Source organism: Sceloporus occidentalis, unplaced genomic scaffold, assembly GCF_023333645.1.
Source record: "Sceloporus occidentalis isolate IW3139 unplaced genomic scaffold, rSceOcc1.0.p SCAF_24, whole genome shotgun sequence".
Lineage (NCBI taxonomy): Eukaryota > Metazoa > Chordata > Lepidosauria > Squamata > Phrynosomatidae > Sceloporus > Sceloporus occidentalis.
Genome location: NW_028317004.1, coordinates 10,261,896 through 10,276,207, shown reverse-complemented (window position 1 = coordinate 10,276,207; position 14,312 = coordinate 10,261,896).

Genomic DNA, 14,312 nt, shown 5'->3' with positions numbered 1-14,312 from the left:
CCCCAGCATCTTATACAAGTAATACACTGGGATAGAATGTGTGTACAATCAATACTAGAAACAAACATGTAAAATACAAAAAAGCAACATAAACCACCATTCTAGGGGCACAAACAATAGCGGTATTGGGGCAGGCGCACACATTTTAGATCAAGTGAATGCTGCAGTAGGGATCACCTTTTGAGTTCACATCATGGCCATATTCCATCGAAAAGGTTGGTGAATTCATTAGAGAACAACACGATAGAAAATTACTCCCCATGAAAACTGCAAATTGAAGAAAAATTGCTGTCCAGTTCTATAAAAAGCTATGCTCTTATGAATATTATAGCATTTAGATAATTAAGACCACACAAGGTTTCTCTGGCAGCAGTAGTACTCATGGATAAGTTGAAATGTGTCTGATATACACTTATTACAAAATGCATCTTTAAAAGTCCAAGATCACCCCAGGCATTGTCTAATCTGTGCATGTGTACTGTTTTAATGATTGGGAGCAGAGAGACAACCAGAGTATATCACTAAATTGTTCAGGTTAAAAAGATCATATCCAGCTTAACAAGCCGTTGTTTCATTTTTACTGTAGGTATTGTTGCTGTTGAATTCCCCAAAACTTGGCATCAATCATTATACACACCATGAAGCCCTAAATGAAATTCTTAGCAATGGCCAACGAGTTAGTAATAAACCTGGTCAATTTTGAAAACCACCTTAGATCCAGTGGGGACCTCACACTTTAACACTACAAACACACCAGATGTTCTGTAGAATTTAGAACCACAAACCTCAGAAGTGACATACATGGCACTTAAGTTACCCACAGCCAATCTGACAAATTGAATTTAATTTGTGTTAGTCAAATGCAAGTCTCTTGACTCTAAAAATCATTACCTATTAAGACCATTGTGGAGAACTACAGAAAATATATTCTTAACCCATTGACCCAACCTATTTAGCTATGGACATACATTAACTGTCTTCTAAAATGAATTGGAATAGGTTTCTAACATTTTTCTCAACTATGATTTCTATTTTATAGAACTTTAACAAAATCAAGGGAACGCCGTGGTTTATATCCTAAAATCTGAATCCTGTTATGAGTTTAACTAATCAATAACATAAGCACCAACATTTTCCATAACAATGTTTAAAACCCCACTTCCCACAAATATGTACAGTGGGTACTGAGAGAACTGGCCAGTGTAATAGGCTTTCAGCATTTGGCAAGTGGTCCAAGCGTTTTCGGTTAATCCTGGCTGCAGGGAGAACATTGATTATGTTACAGAAATGGAACACCACTGCAGAAGGCCTTGTGGAAAGAGTTAGCTCATGGAGGAACAGAGCCATGAGTGAGAAATCTGCACTGTGGTTAAATTGCAAACTATCACTAGTCTACCCAGGAACAACTTAGGTTTTCATCTTTTTAAGTATTGCCATCTTTCCATAATGGATGTATGCTCTGTGAGATTCCGAGAAGGACGAGTTATAAAGTATTTACTTCCAATCTTTTATTATAGCAGTCGAAGGATGCAAAAATGGCATTTCAAGCCATCGCAAAGCTTCTTTAATTTCTAAAGCTCATAGTTGGTACACTGTTTACACTGCAATAGTGACATCAGTAAAACCCAACAAAAACCTCAAGTAGAACAAGCACCTTAAGAAACATGTTTTTAACAAAACTACACGCAGTGAAATGGTTTGTGTGGTCATTAGATAACCAGCAGTGATACAAATCCATACATCAGGCATATTCCATAAATATGCCTTGTATAACAGTTTAGACCATGGCAACCCTGTATTGGGTCAGCATTGTTATTGTTATGTTTCGTGAGTACTCACCCATGATCCTCTGCTATTTGAGAAGCTAGTTCCTAGGTACCAGAAATATGGCAATTGCAACACGACACTGATTGCAACATACGTGATGTAGTGTGACACAATGATCTAGATATTTATGCAGCAAATTATGTCTTTACGCAAGGCAGGTATTGTTACAAAAACAAAAAAACAGAAAAACATGTCTGCATTTAACAACAATAGCCTGGCTTTATGTACGGCTTGTCTTATACTGCACCTTGGAATTTGAAGTCCGGCATGAAAAGTTGATATATAATAGTAGCAAACACTGGTTGTACTACGTAAAAATCATACTGATATAACCACGATATATATCGAACCTAACACCATGTACGTTTGCATGCTCTTCTGCTTCAGTTAACAAAAGCCCGCTTAGCATGCATTGCTTGGTACTAGAGGACTGCATTGGGACACAGGTCCCGCGGTCAAAAAACTTGCGAGTGGGGGGGCGGTTTTTCGGGTGTTACGAGTAGTCAGACACTGTACCTGCGGGTCCCAGGAATCCCGCAAGGCTGCCTTCGCGTTGTTCCTACACATCGTCTCTTCTCTTGTTTCGCTCAGGAATCCAGCGGAGTCACGTGAATTTACGTCACTTCACGTGACTCCGCTGGGTCCCTGGGCGGAACAAGAGAAGACACACTGTGTGGGAGCAACGCGAAGGCAGCCTTGCAGGAGCGCGTGGGGAATCTGCAGATCAGGTAAGGGAGCGGCCGGGATTGGACACATATGTTGGTGGAACACACACGTTGCGGGAGTGGGCAGTAATGGTCAGAAATTCATCGGGAGCGGGATTAAAAAAAAAAACAGTCCCATACAGGGCTCTACTTGGTACCCTACTGAGAAAAAAATAAAAAAAAACAAAATTACTTTCTGGGAATTAGATAACTAGATCCACACCAGACCCAAAACATTAGGCGGCAGAATAAAGCAGAGAAGACCTTTCTATTGTGTGATTTTCTTGAAGTTTTTGTTGTAATTCTATACCAGTGTACATGTAGCAGAATACAGAATGTTCCTTCACCATAGCTTCTTAAAGCTGCCAAAACATACTTGCTACCAAAAGCTAGTTTAACAGCTATCGTGTTACAGAGTAACTTCCTATAATTCTATAGGAAATTGCTCATAGCAGTTATGCATTTTTTGAAACAAAAATGTATGCCTTAAACTGTAAACACGTGACATGTTTTGCGGCGTTCTGTATATTACAATGGATGTTGAACGGTTAAAAAGCTTGGCTGATGGGCCAAAACCAAACATCTGTTAGAAATCACAGAATCAGGCAATACAGTAGAATTAGGAACCTGTTCAAACAAAAAAAAACAACAAAAGAATGATCTAAACTCAGAACTTTAAGAAAATGTTTTGCCCCGTAACGAAATGATATAAAGTATGTGACTCTATATTAAAAGTGTATGGGCCCCCCCATCAACCACACGGGAAGCTTACGTGTAACATGCTAACCTGGTACGCATGCAACCAGAATATTTCCTACGTACAATTCGTGGTGTCATTTATTCCAGTGTGTCAGAAAATGCAGTTCCTTCAGTTCTCGTAGGAAAAGGATGGCCCGGTATTAGGATGCAAACCTATAGACCCTTTTGTTACGTGAGTGACCTTCTAGTCAAAGAATACTAGAGCGCTCCTGCACATACACACCAGGAAACGAACGCTGCTGTCAAAACATTGCCTGCTTAACCTACTAAAAAAAAAAAAAAAAAAAAAGGTACTGATTTTATCTGTAGGGGGAAAAAAAATAGTGATTTTGTTGATTTAGCGTTTTGCAACACAAAAAAATAATTGGGGAATAAGCATTGATTTCATGTTTTATTAGGAGGTTACAATTGATCTGGAAAACATTACCTATATATAAAAGCGTATTTTATCTTTTTTCTCCTCAGCTTGGTAGAAACACGTTGTTGCCTATTGGTTTTCCATTAAAGAGAGACACTCCAGCCATCATATGAACTTTAATGCATATGCTGAGGGGTCCTTGCAAATGTTTGGGGAGATTCCGCAGAAGAGATTCTGAAGAAGGTTTATTAAAATATTTTCTATTTTAATATGCAGTCTTCTTTAGTGGGACTGTCTCTAAGCTATTCCCTCAAATATAAAAAGACCCAGCACAAACCTTAAAAGTAGAGGTTATATATTATATATTATACATACAGGCCCGGACTGGCCATCGGGCACACCGGGCATTTGCCGGGCAGGGCCGGATTGACTTAGGGGCTGATGGAGCTGCAGCTCCAGGCCCCTACCTTAAAATAGGCCCAGTCAGGACCGGAATGACTGGGCCTATGCGGCCTCATTAATGCAGGGCATAAGGGGCAGTAAGCCCCCACCAGGGTCGTTCTTACGGGTGTGCGGCCGCACAGGATTTAAATTAAAACATCGGGGGTTTTTTTGTTGGTTTTTTTTTTTTACTTTATTTAACATCCTCCATGGTAAATAAAGTTTTTGTTAACTTTACTTAACATGGAGGATGTTAAATAAAGTTAAAAAAAAAAAAAGCCCCGATGTTTTAATTTAAGCCCTGTGCGGCCACAGACCCCTAAGGCCGGCCCTGGTGGGGGCTTCCCGGCCCCTTAGAGTGGCGGACCCGGTCGCAGTTGCGGCGGGCTTAAGGGGCCCTGTGTTAATGTGGCCGTAGAGGCCGCATAGGCCCAGTCAGTCCGGTCCTGACTGGGCCTATTTTAAGGTAGGGGCCTGGAGCTGCAGCTCCATCAGCCCCTAAGTCAATCCGGCCCTGCCGCGGGCCTGGTCGCAGCTGCTGCTTGCTCCGGCAACAAGGTAAGTAGGGTGAGGGAGGGGGGTGCGATAGTGAGGAATGGGGAGAGGGGATAGATAGTGAGAGGGGGTACATAGTGAAAAGGAGGAACATAGTGATATACGTGAATGCGTATGAGAATGAATGAATAAATGTGTGGATGAATTGTGTGAATGCGTAAGACAATTAATGAATTCAGGTGTGGATGAATTGCTTGAATGATTTGTGAGACTGCATTAATGAATGTGTTAATGATTTGTGTGAATGAGTGAGTAAATGCAAAGATGGTACATGAAGGGTGGGCTTTAACAATAAATAAATAAATAAAAAATGGGCTGCTCAGGATTAAATGCCCGGGCCTATTTTTTGTCCCAGTCCAGGCATATATATATATATATATATATATATATATATATTTATATTTATATTTTTCTCCTTGGAACACAATGCTGTATATAGTAACACAGGTTAGCATTGACAAAAACATGTTTTTTTTCTCTCCATTTTCTTCCAATAAAACTACCTTCATCTGCAGACCTGGAAGCTGCAATTATCAGTCATGTGATATTTTGAGTGACTTTCCCTGCTCAAACATACCGAGCTGATTCTTTATGGCAGTGATAATGAAGCCCGTTCCTTCACATGCTTTCATTTGTTAGAGTGTCCAGCTGGGCGCTTATGACTGAACCATTCTATGGTGTCAGTCTGTCTAGATGATTGAACTTAGTTAACAGTGGGAACATATAAATGGCTGAAACACACCTGCCTAACACACACGTGTATATATGTACGTATTATATACACACACAATTTACAGAACTAAATATTTGATCGCTCTGAAGGAAAGTATAGGACACCAGATCCACTACACAAAAAATGCCTACTGTTGAATGCCATGCTAGATATCTAGAGATTCCGAGATTTAAGTTAGTTCCAGTATTCATATTACAGTAAACAGGGAACACATATGGTATATAGAGCGGAATTATTTTGCACTGGAACTGGGTTGTAGTTTTTTTGTTTATTTTTTGTTTACCATGGCTTTTTTTGGGGGGGGGAGGGGTTGTCCCAATGTTCTACACAGTCATCATGCATGATGTCTTTACCTGGTTAGGATAGTCTGTCTTTCACAGAAATTAGAGGCCGGTTAGTAAAGGTATAAATTCACAGACAGTTTGACAGGTTGTACATGATGCTCCAGAGCACAAGTAATAACATTAATTACAGCTCCATAACACAGATAAATCACCAGCACATCTTCTGACATATGTTGAGGGAAAACACTGAATCATCAGTGGAAATAAGTGCTTTGTCCAACGCTGAAATTAAAAAGGGTTTGAATAAATTTTCCAAGCTTTTAGGGATACATTTAGCCCGTTTATCCCACATTGCCCATTTTTACATGTCTGTTTAAATTTTACACATTAAGAATTAGGTGCACGAGCGACTTTTTTTTTTTTTTTTTTTTTTTTTTTTTTTAACAAAAATGGCAAATAGTATCTCATCTATAATTCCAGATACGACAACAGGCAAGAACAGCAGCAGATGTTATGGCCATTACAGGGGCAATCATTACTAGTCAGGGATCAGCCATCCAGCCAACCATGATTTTGTAACTGGCAACTGTTTTTCGGTAAGATGAAGAAATGGTTCATTTATATTAGTGAGGCGGCAAGACAGAACACATCTCAACTGTGGCCAATGGTAAGCCCTAAGAATGGCCACACGTTTCATTTTTATACTCATGTAGCGTGCGGCCAGGCATATCCAATTGGTGAGTATGGAGCTCTGTTGGCCAGCGGCCCACTGGGTATTTCACCAGGGTGCCAGATAGCCAAGCCTGTCCTTATGTTTCTTGCTTTCAAAATATTTTAGCTATGCAATACAGTTTTTAATGATTGTGTTTCTTTAAATATTATTTTAATACAAGATTATTTGTATTAATCCTGGTATTAAGGGCTACATACTCTGGTAAATCCATCCCTTGACCCGCTGCTGCTGAATGTTTTCTTTGTATATACTTTTATAATTAACTGAAGAAAGCTTTTACACCGTGTAACAGGACACCATTCGTGGAAACCAGGGAGCCACTGATTGCGTTCTAGACCATCTGGTTTGATAAGTTCAAAATTACAACATCTGTTTGGTTCCCTGAAAGCATTACATAAAGTAGTAAAATGGGCTTATACTACACTTATTCTTTTTGAAGAAGTGTTCATTCACATGTAAAAGTGAAATAAAATGGCACAATAACAAAATATATCACAACATAATGGTGGGTGTTACTGACCTACTCCCCCAATTGGCTCATTTAGAACCTCATATTTCAGCCCAGTTATGCAGTCAATTTAGAGGGTCACTAGTCTACGGCAATCCTACAATTATCAGAAAATAAATAGTCTAGGTGGATTTTCTAACACTTTCAGTCTGCTTTTCTTAAACTGGTCAAAACGTAAGAGCAGGAATAAGAGAACCTATTATTAACCAGATTGGGAACCGCTCAAAGAGGGAGACCAGGTGTACAAATTAGCAGGGGGAAAGAAAAGCCGGCTATCTTGACAATCGATCCATTTCAATCACAAAATCCAAATTTCCTATGAAATTAATTCATTTTAAAGCTAAATATATATATTTTACTCAATCGTAAAGCCAGAAAGTAAGCAGGAAATACAGTAGCTGACCGATAGATACTGAGATTTCTTCTAGATTCGCCCCCTTGTTCATTACGGCCTTTGCTGCCAATTCAAGTTTAATATACATAGAAAAAGACAGCCCTAAATGAAGATTTTACTTGCAACAGTCAGAATTGAGGATTTCCCAATCACTGCTGTGTTCAATTTTGAAGAACAAACCGGAAGAACTGCAATGTATACGCAACATACAGTATACTAATATGGAACACGGCAGGTCCATATAAGGTCATGCAAGCGCACTTCTGCAAACATGGGGGGGCAAAATTAATTTTTTTGTTAATATTCGTATAAAATAAAATGTCTCAATGTTGTTGGTTTTGGCTGACACCTAGAACTGTCATGAGCCATCATAAACTGGACTGATGCACACATATCGTAATTGTGATAAACCATGTCAGTTTCACATCTTGCTTTTTTGTCTCCTTGTTTATTTGTAGGGCCAGCAGCACTTGGCACCTGTGCAATTCTATGAAATAAGGTATTCACTAGTTATGTATCAATATTAGGGGTAAGTTTGGGTTATGTTATTATACATTATAGTGATACCTTAAAAAAATATGTTATTTTCAAGAAGACTAGGTCTGTATACATTCTAGTGGCTGGGGTTGGATGCCGTGCTTTCACATTAGAAAATACTTCACTGATAACTCACACTTTTAAAATGACAAAGTGATCAAATCCAGAGTAGAGAATATAAAAGAAAGAAAAGTCAAACACTTTGGGGAAACGTTTTTGGCCACCAGCAGAATATTATAAAATTTATCAATTTATGTATAGCGTGTAGGTATAGTTAGTAAACAGAACTCACTTATTCCATAATAATAAAACTGACTCATCTCTAAACATGAATCTGTCAATGGTAGTTTCAAGACAATGGACTGTTGGTGTGTCATCCAGGACATTTGACGTTCGGAATTTGTTAACATTATATCAAAATAAACATCTGTAAAGAAAATATTATGATTTATTTTAACTTTCCTGCAAAGACTTAATTTTGTTCCGTGCACTGTGTAGTTATGTAATCTGAGCAATTAATAGCAGAGGATGTATAACTAGATATTGCCAAATAGGACGAGACTGTGGAAAAAAGGACAATGGGAGTGTTGCCAAAATAACAAGAACGGAGCCAACATTTGGAAACACCTTGAAAGGCTAGCACGTAGACGTGGTGTTTTATGTATTAACATTTTAGTTCGGTTTAACCGTTTTTTTTCAGGCTTCGCTACAATGCTGTAGTCAATAAGACATTTCTATTCCCTCTCCACTGATGTAGTAATATGACATCCTTTGAAGGGCCCTACACATTTATAATATATGCATTTCAGAAGACCAAGAAGATAGAAAAAAAAAAACAAGACGTAAATAATCAAAACAAAAGATCAAAGCACAAAAGACTACTCCTCGCAGATATCCCGACACAGATTGCATGTTCACTGCATTCATCTGACTCTGTGGTCATGCGTAAAAGTCATTCTGGTGACATCTTATCAACATAGCCACGTGGAATTTAATGGCAGATAAGAACCCAGCCCATCCAGCCCACAGTTCTTATCGAATTATCAAGATGGCCATATGCTTATACCATGCAAGTTCAAGTTGCCATTGGTGTAATAGGTAATTACCTGCGAGCTTTGTACACATCCCTCCACATCCTCTGTCTCTGAAGGTCATTATCATTCACTTATCACCTCCTATTCCTTTCCACACTAGTCAGACTTCACCAGTGCTACACCATAACTCTGGAACCTACTTATTATTAGTATCTTTTATGTATATAGCACCAACAATTTACACAGCGCATAATACAATACATATATTCGAGGAGTATGACAAGACGAGGATAGACAGACTAAGACAAACCGATACATTAGGTGGAGAGAGCCCTGCTCGCAAGCTTACAATCTACTTCCACCTAACCTCCTGCTTTCACCCTCCCTCTCAATATTAAAAAAAACCCCAAAAACCTCAAAACCCACTAATTCAGAGAATCGTACAATCTTTCAGCTATTCCCTACAGAGTGCAAGCAGGGCATCTTTACCTAGTGTACCGGTTTGTCAGTTCTAGTTTTGTCGCACCCTTTGAATGTATGTATTGGAAGAAGCGCTGTGTACCTTTTATATAAGTCAAATATAACAATAGGACCTCCAACCCCACTGAACAGCTCCACAGAGGCTGTCAGGGCTATGAAGTTGCTGGAAATCTCTCTTGATTCACCGTTCCTGTTAATACATATGAGTCAGTGTGAGAGCAGCTGCATTAACCCCTACATACCAAACTGGATACATAGTGACACACACAAAAGGAATCCATCATAAAGGGCACAGAAGCGGAGCTTAATATTAAAGTTCATTCAAACAGTGACTTCTTGGGGTTAATAAATGAGCACAGGCATAGGAGGAGCTAAAAGGACCGAGCAGTGAAAGGGTTACGGAAGTTTACCCCGTGCCCCTCTTCCCCACCCGAGCCGAGGAAAGCCGCGGGTCCACTCACCGTGGTTGAAGTGTAGCGTTACACGTGCAGTAGTGAGCCGAGTTTCCCGTGGGCTGCGCTTTCCATGGCAGTCACAGGCCAGCCGCAGAGCTCCTGCCGCCTCTTACTCGGGGCACCGGTTGCTTAATAGGTGCAAGAAGTTTTCTTCGCGAAGTGACGTCTCCTGTGGCCACCCCACCCCAACCTCGGAACAACAAAGGAACCGGGCTGTCTGTCCGCCTTATTGTCTGCCTTTATTGTATCTCTGGCCCCGACAGCTATTGAGTTGTTGTTTTTTTATTTATTGTTGCTCTTTGGCTGTGTTTAATCCCAGCACCCTCGGCTGGATCTGTTACAAAGCAGGAATCCGGGCAGAGACAGACACACTGAAGGGGTAGAAGCACAGACATCTGCCGGGGGTTCTCGGCTCCAAATCCCTATCTGCTCTTGCAGGGGGCTTCACATTTATGTGATGAAGGGGGAGGGGCTTGCAGGCTTCCTTTGCGTCTTGCGCTCCCCCTCGCGCTTCCTGTAGGAAACGTTTATTGGCAAGACATGCAGTGCTGCCTGAAGAAGGGCAGACGCAAGCAGCACTGATTACTCATATATATATTCCTGACTATAAAGGCATAAGAATGCATTCGCTGATTATTAGTGCGGTGCCATGAGAATAAAGCCTGCTTTGGTTACTTCGGCCTATAAAGGTTTCTGTATAGCAAGTATGAAATGTGCTCTCTGGCAAACTGCAAATGCCCGGCGGGCAGCTGTGCCGACAGCATCACACTCACCCACGGACAGTGGCTAGATATGTGCATCTGCACGGTACATGACCATAATAACACGTGCAGCTGCACGGATCCAGCCATCAGCCGCGCTTACACCATCAGGCAGCCACTGGCCCTAAAGTGCCAGGGCCCTCGGTCATCGCCAGTCCGGCCCTGTCGTTTTATTATTGGAATAAAGGGCTAAATATAATATATAAGGTGGCACTTTGTTAGAGCACACACCTGATACACTATACATTTACAAGCTTCAATTTATAATTTATCTGAGCCACGGTTCACATCCTTCTCTAACCGTAGTGTATTGTGGGCCTGTATTTTATTTGCTTGCAATATTAGTGGCACAGTGCATTTATACAATTTCATACCACCTAAGTGCCTTAGAACCCAATCCCTCTGTTCCTTTTTTCTACTCAGATGTCCCTCTTTTCTTCAAGGCCACAATGTGTAAGCGAGTGTTGTAAAGTTTTGGTAAAGCCCTGCCTTCAGCCCCTGCTTTAGCCACATGCCATCAGGGGAGTGTTGGCACCTTCTGGCCCTGGCCTCCTGAACTCCCTGCTAACACGCAAAAATATGCACTAGCACACACATATTTACAACCTTACACACACATACAAACTCATGCTAACATACACTTACAGGTTCATGCACACACATACACATTCATTCTAACATAAACACACTCATGCCAATACAAACACACACACATATGCAACATACACATTCATGTAAACAAACACAAACTCTATCAAACAAATCACACCATTATTACAGCCTTACTTTCACCCGATCCTTTTTTATACCTTCTTGCACACTGTGCAGGCACACTATTACTGTGGGGTCACGTATCATTGTGTTATGTGACCACATTTCCTCTTCCATAAGTGGACTGTACAATTGCCTCTTTGCATTCCATAAAACAAAATTGTCCCTCTTTGGCAATTTCCAATGATGGGATTTTCTTCTTCTTCTGCTCACATATCCTGCAATTTAAGGATAATGTCTATTCCAACCCAAAAAAATACATTATGTTAACAAATTGAAAAATCCTTAAGCATGTGAACATACTAGTCTCAGAGCTCTCATAAAACGAAAAGTGAAAGCACTGTGTTGGAAGTGTAATAAGAAAATAGTCATACCCCAACCTCTTCATATTGCAAAGCATAGTGGTATTATGAGAAGTTGTAATAATTTGTTACTAATATTTAAACTATCTTAACTGACTCAATATAGAAAGGTAGTTGCGTTGGTGTTTATAAAAATATATACGATCTATTTTATGATCTGCGGGTCATGCTTTCCACAAATGAGATTAATCTTTTTTTCCCATACAGATCTTGTGTATTGGTATAATTATCTAACCAGTACTTAAGTCTGCACACATGAGCCATACTGTGTGGTTTAGTGGCAAGCCGTAGTGATTATCCACATGCCATCTTGGTTTTTTGTATATTACATTTCTCGTTTCCTATTTCGTAAGGGAATTTTTAAATTTGAAAATGTGTCATTTATCCTATGTTTTTACACCTGTTAACAGAAAAAATACAGACATTAATATCCATTGACCAATAGTAGAACTCGAACAAATGCCATCTCTGAAATAAATCAATGAAACTGAATGGGATGACAAGAGAGGAAGGTATAAATAAGCAAAGATTACTGTGCCCCTTAATCTGGTAAATTAAATAGACTGTGTGGACAAAAGTATTTGGACATGCATCTTAATTATTGAATTCGAGTGTTTCAATTAGACCCATTGCCACAGGTGCATAAAATCAAGCACTTAGCCATGCAGTCTGCATTTCCAAACATTTGTGAAAAAAATAGGTGAAGACCTCAGTGAATGGAAGTGTGGTACTGTGATAGGATGTCACCTTTGCAAGAAGTTAAATTTCATTCTCTACAAGATATTTTACGGTCAACTGTAAGGGATATCATTGGAAAGTGAAAGCGTATAGGAACAGCAGCAAGTCAGCCACAAAGCGGAAATCCACGTAAAGTCACAGAGTGGGGTCACCGAGCAGGGCCGTAGGAAGGGTGAGGCGAGAGAGGCACTCACCACGGGCACAGCTACGAGGGGACGCACACAGAGCCGGCCTTAGGTGTTCTGGCGCCCTGTGCGGACTACTCCTCTGGCGCCCCCCCCATTCCAAAAAAAGAAAGGAATAAAAACTTGTAACAAAACCCCAATCACTATATACTACGCCAAACATTGATGTGGTCTAGGCCTACCACTTCATTGTCTGGATTAGTAGTAGGGATGCACCGAAACGAATTCTGGACTGAAACCGAAAGTGCAGCATTTACCTGGCCAAAACCAAATATGACCCCCCCACACACCATAAAAAATCCTTTAATAATAAACACTTTTATTTAAAGTAAGTAACACACCAAAATAGGACAAAACAATTAAATAACAATATTATATATATATATATATATATATATATATATATATATATGATTAACAGCAATCACATTCCTATCATGCCCAGGCATACCCAGATTCCAGGATGTACTCGCAGACTTGGCATGATAGGAGTATGATTGCCCTATCTACCCCTTCTCACTTCCTTCTCCCTATCTACCCCCTTTCCCCTGTCTCACTCCCTTCTCCCTATCTACCCCCTCCTAACTATCTACCCTTTCCCTCTTTGAAGTTCACTTACCTTTCAGGAGTCCTGCGGTGGGGGTGCAAGGCCTCTGCCTCCCAGCTCTGCCACTGTATGGAACAGTATAGAGTGATGGGAGTCATGATGTACTTTTAGAGCATAATTAGATCATGAAAAATACATTTTGTGCGCACTGGTCGCACACCCCAAAGGCCGGCCCTGGGCATACAGCCGCCCGATCAGCTGCAGCCTCCAGGGCTGGTTGGGGAGACCACAATCCCCCCCTAACTAACCCAACATTAGGGAGTGCGAGGTCTGTCCACAGGATGAAAGATAGAAGATGATGGATGATGAGAAAAGTAAGAGATAGGTGTGTAAGGGCAGTGTATATATATGTGTGTTTGTGTGTAAAGGCAGTGTGTGTTTATGGGCAGTGTATGTGTAAGAGCAGTGTAGGTATTTTTTGTGTGTGTGTGTGTGTCAGGGGAGGGGAGTGTGAGGACAGTGTATGTGTATACATGTGTGTTTGGACAGGCTTGTATAGAGGCAGTGTATGTGTGTATATGTGTGTAAGCAAGAAACCGGACGTATGGCAGGATAAATAAATACCAGTAATAAGTATTTTGGCAGGGAGCCCACTTGGAAGGGCACGAAAGGCACAGAGACCACTTGGAAGGGCACGAAAGGGACAGAGACCACTTGGAAGGGCACGAAAGGCACAGAGACCACTTGGAAGGGCACGAAAGGCATAGAGACCACTTGGAAGGGCACAAAGCAGGGAATCCATTTGATCAGGACACAAAGCAGGGAATCCATTTGATCAGGACACAAAGCAGGGAACCAGGAACAGTACAGGTGCAGAGCCACAGCAGAAAGGTCCACAGACTTCCATACAAAGGCCCTGACTGAAGGGCAGGGCAGGTTCACAAAGGCAGGGTACTCCAGGTAACAAGGCCCAGCTGGATGTATTGATTAGGGCTCAACTCAGGTAATAAGGTACACCTGGTGTAGTAATTGAGTTCTGAGTGCTCCAGAGGGCGGAGGGTGGCCACTAGTGGTAGTAGATTTATATACCACATGTATGAAAAAGCCATGGCTCAGGCAGCGAAAAAAGTGGACCCTGACATTAGG